The following is a 19,829-nucleotide window of genomic DNA, read 5'->3' as shown; positions in this document are numbered from 1 at the left end:
ACCCAGGCTAACTAATGTACAGCTTGAGCAGGTGTATTTGACAGAGTTTTAAACCTGCTGCACATTTGGATTACCTGGCTAATTTATTTTCGTTTTGCTTTTCCTGTCTCTTTTGTTTTAGGATTTTTTAATGTAGCACCATTCTTTATGAATTTTTAACATAGAACCATTATTATATACTAGCACATGGACTGGGACACCCAGGGCAGGACTGGAGGGGACAATGGAAGGGCATCTTTATACCTTTACGTCACTACAGCTCTGTTCCTCTGTAGCCAATTAATATTTTCTTATCTTCCCTGTAATGTAGACTGAGCCCCATGTATCGTTACAATGCTGTCTTCATTTAGAAAGTCCTTTTTGCTACACAATATACAATATAATATAAGTATACGATATATAATATACATAATATATAATTATATACATAATATATTGTAGCTCCAATACTGGCCTTACAGGTACACAAAGATCCTCCCTCTGGAAAAGTTTGCCTCCTTTTTTTTTTTTATATATATATCGTTGCATACAGATCGGGTTCAAAATAATTTTTGGACATGTCTGAAGGCCTGTAATATTGGCCTTGAGTGCATTCATAGTTTAGAACTGTTCTTAGTACCCACTAGAGCTATTTTTTTTTTTCATTTGTAAAATTTAGTTTTTCACAAACTCATATGTCTCCAGGAATTTTCATATAAAGCACCAAATGTTTTGAATACTGTGCTAAAATTACAGTTAGCAGAAGTGCAGTGTATGTAGCACAATATGTGTGATCTAGATGTCTAGAAGTTGTTTGACCATCTTGTATGTGTGAGGAACTTGCACCATCTTTGTGTATATATATATATACATGTATAAACTTGCTTCTCTGAATTACATCTTGCTATTGTCTCTAAGCTTTTTCCGCTTACTGTGGAGGAAACTCTGTCTCTTCATGCTGGTTTTCTGTGTTATCTTCTATCGGAGGCATAAAACAGTCTAGAAAGAGGGTAACTATATACTCCCATATGACTAGAGAAGGAAGATAATTTCTAAGGTAAAGGCTCCTTGGCATTCTCTCCAAATAATCTTACTGAAGCACTTGGCTGAGTGAAAGCTGCTTAAGGGCTGTTTTTGTTGGCTTTGTTTGCTGAATGTCCCTTTTTCCTTATTTTTCCTAATTAATGAATTATTTATTGCTCAGAGACTAAAAACTAGCAGGGAAGCCTTATAAATGTAGATGCACTAAAATCTAGGCATAGTTTCTTTTGCAAGATAAAAATGTACTACTGTGCATTTAAAAGTGCTTTTTTTTTTTTTCTTTTAAATTTATTTCATTTTATTTTATTTATTTATTTATTTATGGTTTTCAAATGATTCTTTGGGATAAGAATGGTGTATCCTTTCATGACTGGTACAAGTTTAAAGGCTGTATCAGTGTGGCTAACATTCATTAATAGTAACACATTACTTACTCTAAACACATTAAGCCCACATACTTTATTACTTGGCTGCTTAGTTGTCTTCTGGTGTTGTGGCCTTACAGTAGTGTTGTAGTTACCATATATTCAAATTACATTCATAGTGAAGGGTGCAGCTGTCCTTCACTATCAGGAACAGCACACAGGCTCTTCTTTTCTATGGAGTAGTTCAGGAGCAGCATGAGGACTTTCTATACACTGGCTCTGTTGTGAAGGTCCTTGTACACCACGGTGTTTTTGCCCAACTAGGAGGGCTGAGTGGCCGGTGTCCTACATGAGGGCTCTATGTACTCAGCAGCCTTGAGCTTTTTGCACAGTGTTTGCAGCATCTATGGAATGTTTGTGGGAGACAGGGAAATTTGGAGGTGACGTGCATTCTCCAGGAACCCAAAGAAACCGGCAAAGCTGGCAAGCTTCAAGTTATAACTGACCTGTAGATTTTTTTTTTTTTTTTTTTGAATAACACATGCTTTAGAAACCTCTATTACCCTTCTTAAAATTTGAAATTGAAAAAATTGAAGGATATGCAACACGTGAAATTGAGTGAATACACATGTAATTGTTTCTTTTTCTTTTAATTTCATGGAGCCTTAGATCTTAAATTTCAGTCAAAGGGATTAGACCAATGAATGATGAACACCAAGTTTACTCAGTACACAGAAGATTACTTTTAAAGCCCATTATTTTACAAAGAATTTCAGTGGAACTTAAGTATGTTACATCTGCCTGAATATTCTCCTCTCTTACTTTTCTCAACAATGTGTAACTTGTTCTGTCAGGCTATAACCCTATTCATGTGAGTAATTCAAGTGGGGAAAAAAAAAAAAGAGAGAAAAAAAACAGCTTATAGTTCCAACATATGTGTTAGTTTCACCTAATAAACAGTTTCTACAGAGCAGGTTCAGTGTTTGAAATTAAAATTGGTGCAAGAAAGAGCTGGCACCATATTGCTGGGGTTTAATCAGATAAACAACTCCTAATCCCTTCTGGGACACCAGCTGATGAATATGAAGTGCATGGATGTTTACTTAAACTATCAAGTGGTGGTAATGTCTAATCTACAGAAGTTTAAGGATCAAATACTTAAGTAAAACACACCTCATAAAAGCATGTGCTTAGAATTTGTGCTAGTGAGAGATCTCTTATCTCAGTACAAAGAATGAAGACGTCTGTCTAGAGATAAACATGCTTTTCTGGGAAGGATGTTAGCCCAGGAGTGCTACTGTATAGCTTGTCATCATGGTGACAAGACAAGCAGAAACCAAGCTGACTTGCATGCCAAACTGCTTAAGAAATGGCAACTCAAGGAGCATGAATGGGACTGGCACAATTTTGATCGCAAATGGACAAGGAAGCAAGAGATACTTCTCTGGGCTCTGGACCATGTGTTACCGTTATCAGCAAAAGTAGTGGTTGAATGAATAAAGAATGTTCTTGAAGTTTCTTGAAACACAAACTGTGCTGAGATTTAAATGAGCTTGAACCTCATGAGATGTGCATCTGCTCTCCTGCATCCTGGCAGTGGAAGTATTGCTCTATCAAGAGATAATTGCATTTTGGCCAAACAACTTCAAGTATGATGTACCAAAAAAATTGAGTGTCTCACTGCCTCAAAATCTTCCCTGTTCCAAGCTTGTGCCACAGTTGGCTGTCATTGCATTACAATAGAAAGTAAAGGCCTTTAAAACTCCTTGTCTGAGGCCAGTAAATCAGTAGAAAATCCCTCATTTACTTTACGAGTGTTGGATCAACGCTAAAAGAGTCATGTGTTATCCCCTACAAGACACATCCCATTTTATTTTCACACATCTAAGTAGAGCCCCATCTGGTTTCACAACTGTATGTAGAAATGTCTGTGCTAGGACCAGGAGCAACATAGCCACCACTATATTTAAGTCATTGGTATCAAGCATCATTTCTTCATGTGGAGGGAAGCTGACATCCCTGATGGACCAACCACTATTCAGGTACTGTGAATGAAGACTTACCAAAGACACCAACATCTTAATATGGCTGTTGATTTCACCTAATGAAGATGTTCTTTTATTCTTAATCTGCACAGGGCAATGTTAAATCACCGGGGAGAGCAGACAGAGGAACTTTTAATTCTTACAGAATTCCTCATCTTGATTTTTGTAGAAAAAGTATGGTTAAAAGCTCAGCTGATTAGCAAAGGATCTTTGTACATGGAGCATAAAATATTTTGGCAGAAAGCATGTAATACTATTAGCTACCCCCCCAACCACTTCCAGCATTCACTCTACATAATCAATAAGAACAAAATGCCAGAGCGTCTGCCCATCCTCACAGCTGCACAGCCACCATGAATGCACCGCGGTTATTACTGAGCCTGAATTATGTCAGGCCAAGTAACAGGCTGGAGTCTGAAAGCACACCCACCTTCACTGGTCCACCCCTTTCAACCTGTGCACCCGCCAAACTTATCATCTCCAGCAGGAACGCCCCTGCACGGCATGCTAGAAAGTGAATGCAAGCAGCTGCTCTGCACCTGGGACCAAAATCCTGGCAAATCTCATGTGTTGTTTAATAATTTTGCATAGATCAACAGTTTTTGAATAGTGCACAGCAGGTTTTAAATTTCTCATTGTACATTCATGGATCATTGCACTTTTTCTAATGCACAGCAATTGTCACTATTGTTAAACCAAAATGTTTGTCTTCCTTCTAGTTCAGAGCATTTCAATGGGTTAAAAGATAAAAACACTAAAACTTCATATACCCATTGACATCATTAAAAGCTACACCTAGTCTCATTTGCCTCCTCCCCCAATATCCTGCTTCTCTTCATCAGTAGTGTTAAATAGTGACACCTGTTATAAGTTAGACCACACAATCTACTGGTCTATTGAAATTATTTTATTAATCAAGTAAGCAGACACAAGCAAAACAGCGCTGGGCGGCTGGGGAGTCTCCGCTCCACCACAGCACGCAACTTCCCCTTTCCAGTGTCGCTGTTTTATAGCATTGAAGTTCCGGCTTGTTGAGACCTGTCGAGACCTGTCGACTCGTCGAGACCTGTCAAGACCTGTCCTGAGACTGCACAGTCTGTTGTTGGGGGTCGTTATTCTTCCTCCGGTGATCATGCGTTGTGCTTGTGTTCAGGTGGGGGCAAAACAGGATGTCTTGCGGTGGGTGGGTGGGTGGTATCTTACAAAATCTTTGTTTTAACAAGGATGTTCACCCAACCCCCCTTCCCCATTTGTCCCCATGTTACAATGCCGTGAGTTGTGAAACCTTATCTCCTCAGTAGATTCTTTAAATTCTCAAGGACAATGAACAAACCCCTACTAATTCATCACAACGCCTACAGAGAAAATGAACTGAGGCTTCTTCAATAAAACAATAGGGTATCACTAATTCTATAGTGCTAATCACTGCTGAACTGGCATTAAAATGGTCTCATGTTGTCCATGTAGAGCTCTGTGCTTCTGTACAACTGATAAACCCCTCCACAAGTCTATCACTCAGACCATCATGTTTTTCTGGTTGCTTAAACACACAGCACTTCAGTTTATTATGCAGGTTTCCAAATCTTTGGCTTCCTGGACGAAGGATCTTCCTTTCAATCTTGCTTCCAACTCCTTGTAATTATGTTTCAGACCAGAGTATATATTATGGTTTGTATTTTGTACCAGTGCCATAAGCAGCCTTCAGAATAGGCCCAGTCTGGCAATACACTAATGGGTGTTACTATATTAACTGTAGCTGTGGTGCTGTTACCTGCACGGCCCCTTGTAGCCATGGGCATTGCTTTTAGGAGCCTTGAACTGGTTCTGTGGTGGGCTGGGTGCTGAAGCACTTGTGTTCCCACTAACTCCTTACTTTAAAGCAAATGGTTGTCAAATTGCTGATCTCTCTTAGGAGAGAAACTTGAAGTCCAAATGTGAGGTTTGGATCTGCCACTTCAGTCCTTTAGAACAATAACATCAGAAAGAATTACCATAAGAAAAGGGTAGTTTCAGAATGGCCTGGACTTCCCAACGGAAGTTCCTGCACTTTTATAAGTCTCTTCCTCGATCATCTTCCAGTTAAATCAATTGTATTTATGTTAGTAATTATAAGATTAAGACTTCAGGTAATTAAAAAAAAAAAGGAGCAAGTGTATCTGAAAACAGTTGTCCCAAACGCAGCAATATTCTTGTTGACATACGACGTGGCTGTTGTTACAGGATTCCACAGTGCTGTGGGGGCTGTACAAATTGTCCTGCTCCAATCCATATTCCCCCAAACATCAAAAGATTAGAGATTTCAGTGCAGAATTACCTGGTCTTCTTCTCAGTAAATGTTGCATTTTCAGAGAACTGGAAATGAAAAACATTGGAAATGTTTCAGGTCCATCTTGACATATTCCAGTTTTTAATTTTTCTCGAGTGAACTATGGTAGTAGGGAAAATCTTTCATTATAATAATATTGCAAATATAGCTATTAGACTGCATTGAGTCATGCAGTTTGTATACTGTTTCTGTGTAACATTACTATTCACTGACAAGGTAAAAAGTAAGCGCATATCCAACAGAAGGAGTTGGGGAATAGTTGACTTAAATTCCTGCTATTGTTTCTGAGCAGAAAACAAACCTTATAACATATCTCAATGGATTTCTATAGCCAACAACACGTATCTGAAACTATAGCAACTAACCAGAGACCAGTACTGGGAGAACTGATTCGCTAACAAATTAATGTGAAAAGAATGTTTCAAAAATGACACTTCCAAGGCTATTCTGCACATGTCTAAAATTAAAAGCGAATAAAACTTCTGTTTTCATTAGTTTCAATTACAGCACCATTTGCCTTTCTTTACTCTGTGTATTCTTAATCTACCATTTGCCTTAAATTGCTTGGAGACATATCTGTAGACCCCAATACACATAATTAGCTGGGGTATGGGGAAGCAGAGCTATTTCCTGAATTAACTGTATAGAAAAATCCCTGCTTGTAGAATAAGTTGAAATAAAGGCTTCGCTAAGCCTAACAAGATGCATACAATGCTTTGATAAGAACAATGAAAAAACTTCCTTTTTACTCTACACTAAATAATGTGTCTTGACATAACATACAACTATAACCAAACAAGGTCTGACATTTTCTGGACTCAATACTATCACGCAAAATTCTGAAATTATATAAAAACAGCTTTTCTTTGCAGAAAAGTGTTTGCAGAAACCCTTTGTTTGCTCATTTGATTCCAGGCATGAGGCATATCTTTCCATCCCTTTGTTGGTTTAGGAGAAGCTCCAGCAAAGGGTTCAGAAAGTGCACAGTGCAGAAAGCAATCAGAGCCAGGGATGGCAAAAAGGTAAGTAGCTTACTGAAAGAGGGAGAAAGACGAGGACAGGAATAGGAACCATCCTTCTGCTTGTCTTCAGCTGTTTCTCATACACAAAGCCAGATTCCTCAGGCTGAGGAAGAAATTTCAGACTGTGTTTCTAAAGCAAACATAGCAATAATAAAAACAAAGTACAAAATAATCCAAACCAGAAAAAAAAAATATAGCCATGCTGTGGCCGTATAAAAATATGAAAGAGACAGAAGAAAAACAGCCAACATTAAGAGCTCAGCAAGTCCTTCCTAATGGGCTAACAAGACAATGCCAGGAACAATATAGCAGGAAAGGTGGAAAAGGTGGCATTCAAGGAATATCACAAAATTACAGTTTTAAGATTATTATGAGAATGAGCCATTTACTCTGAGTACCATTCATTTTAAAATCTTGTTACAATTGTTCTCTTTATAACCTCAGCCACAATAATGAGTGAGCCTTTGCATCCCTTACACATTGAGTGGAAAGCACTGCTGCACACTGCTCCTCTGACCTTTTGTAAAAGTCTGCAATTTGCTGGTCTGTCATTCCTACCTCTTCTTCTACAAGAGCTCTGCCTCCTGGGACCAGTGCTGGGAGGGCCTGTTTGCAGAGGACTTAGGTGCCCGCAGCCAGACTGCATTCCGGCCTCTTCCCCATATGCTGGCCATCAGAAGTAGGGTTACTTCAGGCAGTGACTATAATAAGGTTGGGTTTTGCTGTTCAAAAACTGAAAAAAAATCCTTACTGGTTAAGTGACACAACGATTTTGACTGTTACATCTGTCTCATTCAGTCTCCTTATGAAATGACTTGCAAGCTGAGGATAAAGTGTAAGATTTTGAATAAAACCTTTGTGTAGAGCTGTAAAAATTAACCATGCGGCAAGCTTTATTTGTTTTCTTGTCAGTTCACATTCCCTCCGTATTACCTGTTTACCCAAAGGGTGTGTAAACCTTTGCTGACCTGAACATTGAATGGTTTCCCAATTACTCTTTTGGATTGCTAGCTACTTTAGTATTTGATTAGGCTAAAATGAGGAGGCTGTGACAGGCAGTACAGGGCAAACTGTGCTTTTTACAATTACTTGTGGGGATTGGAGCCAGCCACCTGCTTCAAAGCCCAGAGAGGTTAATTGCAACCCTCTTTCTCTAGACCCCTGCATACTAGAGCAGATAGCCAGCCACCCTTCCTTCCTGGTTGCAAACCGTCTCAAATAACGTTTTCTGATTTTGTCTGGCAGTTGACAATGGATAGTGACAGACTGTTTTAAAAAGGCTCACTCTGTGCATCTCAGATTAGAGGACAGCAGTTTCAAGTTTTGGCTGTGTTTTCTCACTCTCTAGTGTGTGCACGAGAGGACTGAGCAGCAGTGTCCCTCTTTGTTCCCTCAGAATCAGCAGCTCAAAAGCAATCTGTGCATGGACCCCCTGCTACTGTAGCCCTCCCTGTGCTGCCCTGCTCCAACAGTGCTTGCCCCACAGCGAACGTGTGGGACTGATGAGCTAAACAAAGGCATCTGCTCCCCAAACTCCAGCAGCAGCTACAATTTCCCCTCCAGCAGCATCATGTGATACTCCTGGAGCAGGCATACAGTGGAGGAAATGAAAAGAAACCTTTTTTATAGGCCCCTGGCCTCCACTAGGGTAGAGAATACAGTTGGTGCTGAAGCTCAACGCGTTTCTCATTCCCTCTTCACTTTTGAGGAGTGACAGACTGCTGTTAGAATGAGATCACAGCTTTTGTCTCAGACATGGATGAAATGAATTCTTTGTGCAAAATGCTGACACAAACTTTGGCCTGGTGTAAGCCCTCAGAATGAGGCTTTATGGCAGGGCTGCAGTGCCTCGGATGCCTTGCCAAGGCCCAGGACCATGCTCTGTTTGTCCTGGCTCCTCAGTAGATCCTAGTGGAAATATGAGCACTGGGTATTTGCTATATTTGCTCAAGGTTCTTGTTTCCTTCAGATAAACCAAGTCTACTTCCAAGAAACAACTCCTGGGAAGTGTAGAAAATGAAACATAGCAGTAATTAAATGCATGTGAGCGTAACACAGGCTTCCTCAGGCGAGCCTTAGTCCAGCCTGAATGGCTAACAGCAGTCATGGTTTCACATACTTTGTTGGGGGCTGGATTCATCAAGCTTCTGTGATTTTCGCAGAATCACAGAATTGTCTGTGTTGGAAGAGACCTCAAGATCATCGAGTCCAACCTCTGACCTAACACTAGCAAGTCCTCCACTAAACCATATCACTAAGTTCAACATCTAAACATCTTTTAAAGACCTCCAGGGATGGTGACTCTACCGCTTCCCTTGGCAGCCCATTCCAATGCCTCACAACCCTCTCGGTAAAGAAGTTCTTCCTAATATCCAACCTAAAACACCCCTGGCGCAACTTTAGCCCATTCCCCCTCGTCCTGTCACCAGGTACATGGGAGAATAGACCAACCCCCACCTCACTACAGCCTCCTTTAAGGTACCTGTAGAGAGCAATAAGGTCGCCCCTGAGCTTCCTTTTCTCCAGGCTGAACAAACCCAGCTCCCTCAGCCGCTCCTCGTAAGACTTGTTCTCCAGACCCCTCACCAGCTTGGTCGCCCTTCTCTGGACTCGAGCACCTCCATGTCCTTCTTGTAGTGAAGGGCCCAAAACCAAACACAGTACTCAAAGTGTGGCCTCACCAGAGCTGAGTACTGATTAAGGAGGTATTGGGGAGGCATTGGGGAGGCAAGGACAATCCCCAGACATGGACTGTATATCTCGAAACAAGACACTGGAACTCATGATAAGGAAGCGGCAGACGGACAGAGAAACAAACGTAAGGACTATAAATCTCAAAACTGGACATTGGAATTCATTATAAAGATACAACAAATGGAAGAATTAGCAACAACCAGCTCTTGCAATTAAGAAACCTGCCAATTCAGCAGATTCCTGACCAAAGGTGAAAAGTACACTGTGAGGAAGACTCGGGGTCTTCCTCCCAAAGACCCCTGCCCACGTCCCAAAGACCCCTGCCCACAATTCTTGGGAGGCTCTACGCAGGCGCAAGGTGCCAAAAGGCTAATTAGCATAAGAAGCGAGGGAAGGCGGGGATAGGTAATGCATATGTATAGGTGCTTGTAGAATATTGATAGATTGATTGTATAAATTCAAGACTGCTTTCCGCTTTAGGTATGCACGATAGGTGGAGAGATCCCCCGTGCATCCAGCGCTGCAATAAAGAATATACCACTTAAAGGAATTTCGGCTTCGATCTTTGAATCAATCTGGCACCCCAGATGGGACGACCTCTCTGCCGGACCGCAGGACCCGCTGGGGACAGGACTCCCTAGGGTACCCCCGGGATTTCCCGGAGGGACTCCTCGACTCACCGGATCACTGCGGAGGCAGACAAGGACCCCATCATTGTAAGTGAGTATATTCTTTATTCTGGTTTGGTTTTCTGGTAGACCGGTCATCTGGGACTGTCCAGTAAGTCGGAAGGTGACTTCTGCAGGACAGTATTTGGTATATACTTTGTGGTTAGTACCACAAGTATATCTGGGGACCTTGGGGTCCATCTGTATCTGGAACTGTCTGTAAGTCAGAAGGTGATCTTCTGCGAGGCAGTGTTTGGTATATACTTTGTGGTAAGCACCATAAGTATATTTGGGGACCTTAAGGAAAGAGCTCGCTTTAAGGTCCATCTGGAATTGTGTTGTCTATTTCGGTTTTCTGACTCATGGAGTATGGTATTTAACTTTGGTTATTGTTACTGCGATTTTGGCTATTTTCCTGGTGGTAATAGTAGGTTCATGGCATTGTTGTAAGAAAGATATCGTTACGGTGTTACACAGTTCGGTTTTCTGACTTATCGCATGTGGAATTTGACTCTGACTATTGTTATTGTGATTTTGGCAATAATGCTGGTAATAGTAGTTTTGTGACATCTCTACTGAAAGATATTGCGTGCCCGTATTTTTGTGAGTGATACATTTTGTGATACGCTTTTGTAAGTAACATGTGTATTCTGAAAGTGTAAACTGGAAACTGGGGGGGCAAACAAGCAGTGAAATTTTAAAGAAAAGTGTGTTAGGATGTGTTTTAAGTCACTGGAAGGATATTGGAGGATCTGCCGGTGGAAGTGTGAACAGGAAAACATTGATAAAATATCGTAATCAGTGGTGGCCGCTTTATAAGCTGGAATGTGGAGAAAAGTGGCCCCTAAATGGAACTTTAAACTATAATATTTTGCTACAGTTAATGTTGTTTTTTTGAGAAGCAGAACAGGATGAAATGTTGTATACTGATGTTTCAGCATCTTGGTGGAAAAAGGTACGGAATTAAGTTGGCCCCTGACTGAGCCTTTGATGATGGCATTAGAGAAGTACAGGCTGGAGAAAGATAAAGGAAGTGTTAAAAGGGTTGTTGAAAGTGTTAAAGGTGTTTGAAGTTGAATGAGCAGGGAAAGAGGATGTAGGAATGTTAATAGTTCTGCCTCTGCCCGAGGCAGAGATCTTAAAATCATGGGTGTTAGCCCTTTAGGGCAAAGGGACCACAATGGGTCTGAGAGAGTTGTCACAGAAACAGAAAAGCAGTTAACTCTTAAAACAACCTGAGTTCATGTGCGAGCTCAGATTGCCGATGGGACCGCTCAGGGAACTGTGGACAATTGCATTCCCCTGACCGACCCCCACTAAGACCCGAATCATCCTGAAAATTATGAACGGTTAAGTAAATACTAAAACCTGGATGAATTGGGAATTGAGAATATGCTTCCAACAAGGTCTAAAAGAAACCCCTATGGAATTTTTGGACCAACTCTGAAATGTAATGAAAATAAATAAATAAATAAATAAATAAAACAAAACGGTTTGGACCTGGCTTCGGAGGACAAATTGACTGGCCTTTTCCTAGGGTAATCGACCCCTGATTTCAACAGGAATAATGGGGACTTGGGGAATCTACCCTAGCGGATCCTCCACTGGTTATAATGAAGCTAGGGGAGGAATGGAAGTGAAATTTCTTATTGATATGGGGCAACATATTCAGTTCTAAATCAAGCATTAATGCCTTCACAGAATTATTATGTTAGGGTAAAAGATGTGTCGTGGTTTAACCCGGCCGGCAGCTAAACACCACACAGTCGTTTGCTCACCCTCCCCCTCCCTCTCTGGGACGGGGGAGAGAAATGGAAAGTGAAGCCCGTGAGTTGAGATAAAGACAGTTTAATAAGACAAAATAATAATAATAATAATAATAATAATAATAATAATAATAATAATAATACAATGATGATAATAGTACCACTACTAATAATGTGTACAAACAAGTGATGCACAATGCAGTTGCTCACCACCCGCTGACCGATGCCCAGCCTAACCCTGAGCAGTCCGGCCCCCTCCCCCTGGCTAGCCACCCCTATGTATTGTTTAGCCTGACATCAGATGGTATGGAATACCCCTTTGGCTACTTTGGGTCACCTGTCCTGGGTCTGTCCCCTCCCAGCTCTTACTGCACCCCCAGCCTGCCTGTTGGCAGGACAGAGCAAGAAGCTGAGATGTCCTTGGCTTGGTATAAGCACTGCTCTGCAACAATTAAAACATCAGGGTGTTATCAACACTCTTCTCATCCTAAGCCAAAACATAGCATTCTACCAGCTACTAGGAAGAAAATTAACCCTGTTCTAACTGAAACCAGGACAAGGTGTAACCGAAAAGGCTTATTTTTGTGAACCTTTGAAGTACAAGTTAGGGAAACAATGGGGCATACACAGATTTTTATATATGCCTAACTCCTCATGGGCACTCTTAGGTAGAGATTTATTAGAGCAAGTAGGAGCAGAAATTGTCTTTGAAAAAGGGAAAATGGAATTAAGAATAGGAGAAGAACAACTAACAAATGTGTTAAGTTTGGCACTAATACAAACTGACCCTAAAAGTGAAATACCTTTAGAGATCACAGATCAAGTATGTCCAGGAGTTTGGGCTACTGAAACCCCTGAAAGAGGTAAAAATGTGACCTTAATAATTATTAAATTAAAGCCAGGAGAGAAACCCATTAAGGTTAAGTAATATCCTTTGAGGATAGAAGATAGAAAAGGAATTAAAGAGATAATTAATAAATTTTTACAGTATAGATTATTGATTGAATGCGAATCAGAATACAATGCACCCATATTGCCAATTAAAAAGGCAGATGAAAAAGCTATAGGCTAGTTCAGGATTTGAGGGCCATAAATAAAATCACTGAGGAAATATATCCAGTAGTGGCAAACCCTTATACTTTGCTGACTAAATTAAAGAATAGTCAAATCTGGTTTACCGTACTGGATTTAAAAGATGCCTTCTTCTGCCTAGGCTTAGCCACAGAAAGCCAAAACCTATTTGCCTTTGAATGGGAAAATCCCGATTCAGGCAGAAAGACGCAGCTTACGTGGACATTACTACCTCAAGGATTCAAGAATAGCCCCACTATTTTTGGAAACCAATTAGCAAGGGAACTCGAAACATGGATACCTCCGGACACTGAAGGTGCTTTGTTACAATATGTAGATGATCTCTTAATAGCGAGAACTAGGAACTGAACATAAGGAAGTCATTTGCCAGACTCCAGAACCTCAAATGGTAAAGGAGCTACAAACATTTTTATGAATGACAGGTTGGTGTCGCCTTTGGATTTATAATTATGGACTATTGGTAAAGCCTCTATGTGAATTGATAAAGATTAACCAGTCAAAGTTAGTCTGGACTGGAGAAGCACAAAAAGTCTTTAAACAACTTAAACAAGAATTGATGATTTTGAAATATCAAGCAATATTGGTAGAACAGGACAACGTGGAAATTGTGATAACTAATATTGTGAATCTAGCCTCTTTTCTTAGTGATGCTCCGGCACAGCCTGTGATTCATGATTGTTTAGAAACTATAGAGACTGTGTATTCCAGCCGACCAGACCTTAAGGAGGAGCCCATGGAAGATGCGGAAGAAACTTGGTTCATGGATGGGAGCAGTTTTGTTATGCAAAGACAACGTAAAGCTGGATATGCTATAACAACTACTCAGCAGGTAATCGAGTCTAAGCCTTTACCCCCTGGAACATCAGCTCAAAAGGCGGAGATAGTTGCTCTCACGAGAGCATTGGAACTGGCAGCGGGAAAAAGGGTAAATATTTGGACAGATTCTAAATATACATTCGGCGTGGTACATGCTCATGGAGCAATTTGGAAAGAACATGGATTGCTGACCGCTCAGTGAAAACACAAAGTATGCTGAAGAAATTTTAAAATTGTTAGAGGCTGTAAAACAATCAGAAAAGGTAGCTATCATGCATTGTCAGGGACACCAAAAGGGGAACACCGATTTTGAAATTGGAAATCGATTGGCAGAGGCTAAGCAGGCAGCTGAAATAACTGAGGTGAAGGCATTGTCTTTGATACCAGACGGTAAAATCCAAACTATATCCAAATTATACAAAAGAAGACTTAAAATTAATTGAAGATTTGAAAGGTAAAATGAAGCCAGATGGATGAGTATATTTAAAAGATAGCGCTGCAATAAAGAATATACCACTTAAAGGAATTTCGGCTTCGATCTTTGAATCAGTACAAGGGAATAATCACTTCCCTAGCCCTGCCGGCCACACTGCTTCTTATACAAGCCAGGATGCTGTTGGCCTTCTTGGCCACCTGAGCACACTGCTGGCTCATATTCAGCTGACTATCAACCAATGCTCCCAGGTCCTTCTCCACCAGGCAGCTTTCCAACCACTCATCTCCCAGCCTGTAGCTCTGCTTGGGGTTGTTGCACCTCAGGTGCAGGACCTGGCACTTGGCCTTGTTGAACTTCATACAGTTGACCTCAGCCTATCTGTCCTGCCTATCCAGATCCTCCTGCAGAGCCTTCCTACCCTCGAGCAGATCAACACACGCACCTAAGTTGGTGTCATCTGCAAACTTACTGAGGGTGCACTCAATCTCCTCATCCAGATCATCGATAAAGATATTAAAGAGGACCGGCCCCAGTACCGTGTCCTGGGGAATGCCACTAGTGACCGGCCTCCAACTGGGTTTGACTCCATTCACCATGACTCTTTGGGCCCAGCTATCCAGCCAGTTTTTAACCCAATGAACTGTACACCAGTCCAAGCCACAAGCAGTAAGTTTCTTGAGGAGAATGTTGTGGGAAACAGTGTCAAAAGCATTACTGAAGTAAAGGTAGGCCACATCCACAGCCTTTCTCTCGTCCACCAAGCGTGTCACTTTGTCATAGAAGGAGATCAGGTTCATCAAGCAGAATCAGTGCTGACTGGGCCTGATCACCTGTTTGCCCTCTAAGTGCTGCGTGATGACACTCAAGATAATCTGCTCCATGAGCTTCCTTGGCACGGAGGTCAAGCTGACAGGCCTATAGTTCCCCGGGTCTACCCTCTGGCCCTTCTTGTAGATATTTGCAAGCCGCCAGTCGACTGGGACCTCCCCTGATAACCAGGACTGCCGATAAATGATAGAAAGCGGCTTGGCAAGCTCCTCCGCCAGTTCTCTCAGTATCATCAGGTGGACCCCATCAACTTGCATACATCCAAGTGCTGACAATTTTGCAACTTCTTCCATCTGCCTGTAGAACTCCTCATCAGTCTCCTCATCCTGGTTCAGTGGTCTATAACAGACCCCCACCAGGATGCTTGCCTTGTTGGCCTTCCTGCTGATCCTAACCCATAGAGACTCAACCTTATCATTCCCAGCCTCAAGTTCTGCAATATCAAAACTCTCTCTGTTATAGAGAGCCACACCACCACCCCTTCCGTGCTGCCAGTCCCTTCTGAAGAGCCTATAGCCAGACATTACAACACTCCAGTCATGAGAGTGGTCCCTCCACGTTTCCGTGATGGCAACCAAGTTGTAGCCTGCATGCCGCGCGATGGCTTCCAGCTCTTTCTGTTTGTTACCCATGCTGCATGCATTAGTGTAGATGCACTTCAGTTGGGCCATTGCCTTCTCTCCCAGCCTTGCCATTGTTACCCCTGGCACAGCTCTAACAAGCCTTGTTTCAGCCTCATCCCCCTTCTTACCTAGTTTAAAGCCCTCTCAATGAGCCCCGCCAGCTGCTGGCCCAGGATCCATTTTCCCCTTAGAGATAGGGACCCGTCAGGCTGGGTGTCAGGCCATCAGGCCGGGTGTCTAGTAAAGCGCACCATGGTCAAAAGAACAAAGTTTCTGTGTTGGCACCAGCCTCTAGGCCACGTGTTTATCAGGTGGGCTTTCCGTGTCCTCTCTGTACCCCTCCCTGCCACCGTAGGGATAGATGAAAACACCACCTGTACTCCGGCTCCATCCACTAACTGTCCCAGTCCCCTAAAGTCCCATTTGATGGTCTTCAGGCTTCTCTCTTCAATGTCATTGCTGCCAGCCTGGACTATTAAAAGAGGATACTAGTCAGAGGGGCGAACCAGGTTGGGAAGCTTTCTGGCAATGTCCCTGACTCTGGCCCCAGGGAGGCAGCAGACTTCCCTATGGGTAGGGTCAGGCTGACAAACAGAAAAAAAATCTGTTCCCCTGAGAAGGGAGTCGCCTACAACAATCACCCTTCTTTTTGTCTTGGTGGAGGCAGTCCTGAGGCGTGGAGTCGACTTCCCTAGGCATCTACCCTAGGCATCCTCCTGGGTAGACTTTCTACCTGTTCCTCACCTACCGGTCTCTCAAGCTCCAGGGCCTCAAACCTGTTGTGTAAGGGCACCTGGGAAGGTGGGGCTGGTGGGGGGGGGGGGCATCGCCTGTGATGTCGAGCAGGGACCTGTCTCCATTCCTCCTGAACTTCCAGGTCCCCTTCCTCTGCCCGACTGCAACAGGGCAGAGGATCCACCCCCATTTGGGGTGTCTCACCCCGGTACCTCTCCTTCAGGCCCTGCAGGGAGTTGCTCCACCAGTCTATCTCTCGCTCACACTTCCTGATGACCCTCAACGTCTCCACCTCCTCCTTGAGTTCTGCCACCAGGCAGACCAGGTCATCCACCTGCTCGCACCTCACGCACACAGTCTCTCTGCCCCCCGCACATGGTAGCAAAAGGCTCAGGCACTCCCTGCATCTGGAGACCTGAACTGCTGCATTTTTGAGCGGGCAGTCAGTCTGGGTGTGTACAAGCTTCCTAGAGAGAGCACTGTGCCTGGTGGAGACCATTGCAGCTTAGGTAGCAGTAGACCGCCGTTAGATCTCTTCGTATGGGCAGGGGAAGAACGCCCTGCCCTCCCTACTCGCGCTGCCTGCGCGAACTGCCATGCCACTGTCTACTGGCACACCACGCCCTGTTTGCCCGCTGTGGTCACTCCCACTCCCTAGGGGCTGCTTTTGAACGGCTGGGGAGAGGGCGCTGCTGGCTCCGCCTACGCCTCGTCTGCCTCCCTCGCAAGGGCTACCGGGTACCAGTTGGTCCCTCGAGTGGCCTCGATGCCGGAAAACATAGCCCTGCCTGTCCGATCCCCCACTCTGCTGCAGAACGCGTCTGCCCCGTAGCTGATCACCTCAGGAAGTCAAATTTTCACCCTTACTTGCACAGTCAAACTTAATTTTCTTTCAAATTCCTTTGGTTGTACCTTAACAGAGTAAAACCAAACTCCAGGTAGAGAACTGAAACAATCATTATGTCTGCCTTCAAACTTTCTTATCAAGAGTGGAGAATTTTCTAGAAGATATGCTTAAGTGAAACATAAGCTCTAAAGCCTGCACAGGGGCACTAGGGGAACTCATATGGCCTAGTTATATATACAGACTTATACCTACCTCTTGGTCAATATAAAAATAACTAAATGGCTCTTTCTAGACATATAATCTGTGAAATTTGTAAGCCAAACCTGATGATAATTTTTCAGCTACAATTAAAGTCCATCTTCGTGTTCCCTAATTTACCAGCCTTCCTCCATGGTGACAAAAATGCATGAGCATTTTAAGCAGTAAGAAGATAAATCTAAAATATTTGATGCTGTCATGTCAGATAATACTTATTCCCTTGATCAGGTCTTGATATTTATCCTTCCCTCTTTGGGCTTTCTCAGTTATTTCTGTCCTGTATTAATTCGCACAAAACTTCCTATATGTGGGCTTTATGATTTAGAATCTCAACTGCTCATTCACTTAATGGGCTTTATTAATGTGCTTAACCTTCCCAGAGACACTTGTGACATGTTTTGAAGGGGAAAGAAGGATTCTGAGTATGCTCTATCTCATTTGTTTCTCCTGAGCCTGAAGTGCATTTTAAGCTCTTTCATCAGATAGCTAGTTTTTTGTTTTTGTACTTGTTCAGCATTGATGTGAAAGTAGTATTCTCTGCAAAAGAGTGAATTAGTTTCCTTTGCCCTATTCCTCATAAACTGGATTACACCCTTAGCAATAAATAAATAAATAAGTAAATAAAGATTGTACGTTGATTAGGAGCTGAGAAGCTGACTTGAAAATGGTAAATGTGGAAGTGCAGCTCTTTCACTTTATACACGGGTATTGCCTATGGAGAGAAAAGCATTAGACAGTGCGCTTTTCTAACAAGACTCTAAAAGCACTTGACAATATTTTAGCAAAGCTATTATCTAATAATTGTAGTACAGAAGAATGACATTAGCTGTTATAAAAGGGACAACATGAAAAGTTTGACTGTGAGGTATCAGTTAAAGCATGAAACAGTTACTTGGTATGGTCAATGTTCAGTGGGTATATACCAACAGATAAGTTGGCACAATGTTTCCGTATTGCTGCTCCCTCCATGCTTGGCTTGGGAGTTGCCATAATGTCAGAATTACCATCATGGTAATTCTGCAAATGAAACTGTTTGCTAAATTATATGTATAAAGGTTGCTTGTATTCTTCACCTTCCGAAGTAGCTGATTCTTAGCCAAGTTACCTATAAATCTTAAAAGCATTACATAAGCCAGTTTGGCAAAATTTTGTTATCTGAATGTGTACCTTATGATAGTAGAATTCAGGTACCATTTATCAAACAGCACGATACCGTGTTAGAACTCAGGAGAAATTCCATCTGAATTTCAAAACAGAACAAAATTATTTTCAAAGTATTAAGTAAGGACTGTTTCTGAGAAAACAAAACAAAAAGCTGCTATGCATTTACCATAATTTTTCTTGGCTCAATATCCTCTTACTCCTTTTAATATCAGAAAATATTAGAGGTACATTTGCACAGCAAAACCAACCTGTGTTTCAGCATATACCCCACTGAAGTCTACATGAGTTAGTAACTCATAAAGAGTGGCTAAGGGCCCTTGTTTTGCTCAGCCCAGAGCAGAGGCTGAGGGGAGGCCTCATGGCAGCCTGCAGTTCCCTCACAAGGGGAGCCGAGCAGGTGCTGAGTTCTGCTCTCTGGGGACAGCAACAGGACCTGAGGGAACGGCATGGAGCTGGGAGAGGGGAGGGTCAGGCTGGGTGTTAGGGAAAGGTTCTGCCCCCAGAGGGTGGTTGGGCACTGGGACAGGCTCCACAGGGCAGTGGTCACGGCCCTGAGCCTGCTGGCGCTCAAGAAGTGTTTGGACAATACTCTCAGACACATGGTTTTTGGATGGCCTTTTGGGAGTTGGACTCAATGTTCCTTGCGGGTCCCTTCCAACTTGCGGTATTCCATGATTCTGTGATTCTATGAACTCCAGTAAACTGGAATCACTGGCTTAGCCAGAATCCCTTCATACCTGAACCTGAATATAAAGTGACAAAGAACAGTCCTGACAAGAGAACGGAGTCCATTTTGGTAGCAGAACTACATCTTATGAGCCATGATTTTAAAAGATTTAAACCACAGTACATGAACTGTGTTGGAGGCTGTCACCTCTCTCTTGCTTCGAAGAATAATGCAGGCCTGTAATGAATACATGTATATATGCATGAATATATATATGTGTACATGTATATGCATACATGTATATGTAAACTTTAATCTAAATGTATGTATATATAATCTAAAAGAGTATACACACACATGTTCATAAATAAATAAAAAATCTGTCTTATTGAGACATTGCATCCTTCCTGTATATGCTTCCAGCCAGATTCCTTATATAAACAGGATCCATGCTCCC

The 19,829-nt window shown here is 42.5% G+C and overlaps 1 protein-coding gene across 1 annotated transcript in view; it reads left to right on the top strand.

The window, feature by feature from the left end:
- TMEM132B (transmembrane protein 132B) overlaps positions 1-19,829 on the top strand; it is a 262,231-nt gene that overhangs the window by 227,161 nt on the left and 15,241 nt on the right. The gene's annotated exons all lie outside the window — the stretch shown is intronic.

This window comes from Aythya fuligula, chromosome 17 (assembly GCF_009819795.1).
Source record: "Aythya fuligula isolate bAytFul2 chromosome 17, bAytFul2.pri, whole genome shotgun sequence".
Classification (NCBI taxonomy): Eukaryota; Metazoa; Chordata; class Aves; order Anseriformes; family Anatidae; genus Aythya; species Aythya fuligula.
The sequence above is the reverse complement of the archived record's forward strand: the minus strand, read 5'-3'. Positions and strand labels throughout refer to the sequence as shown.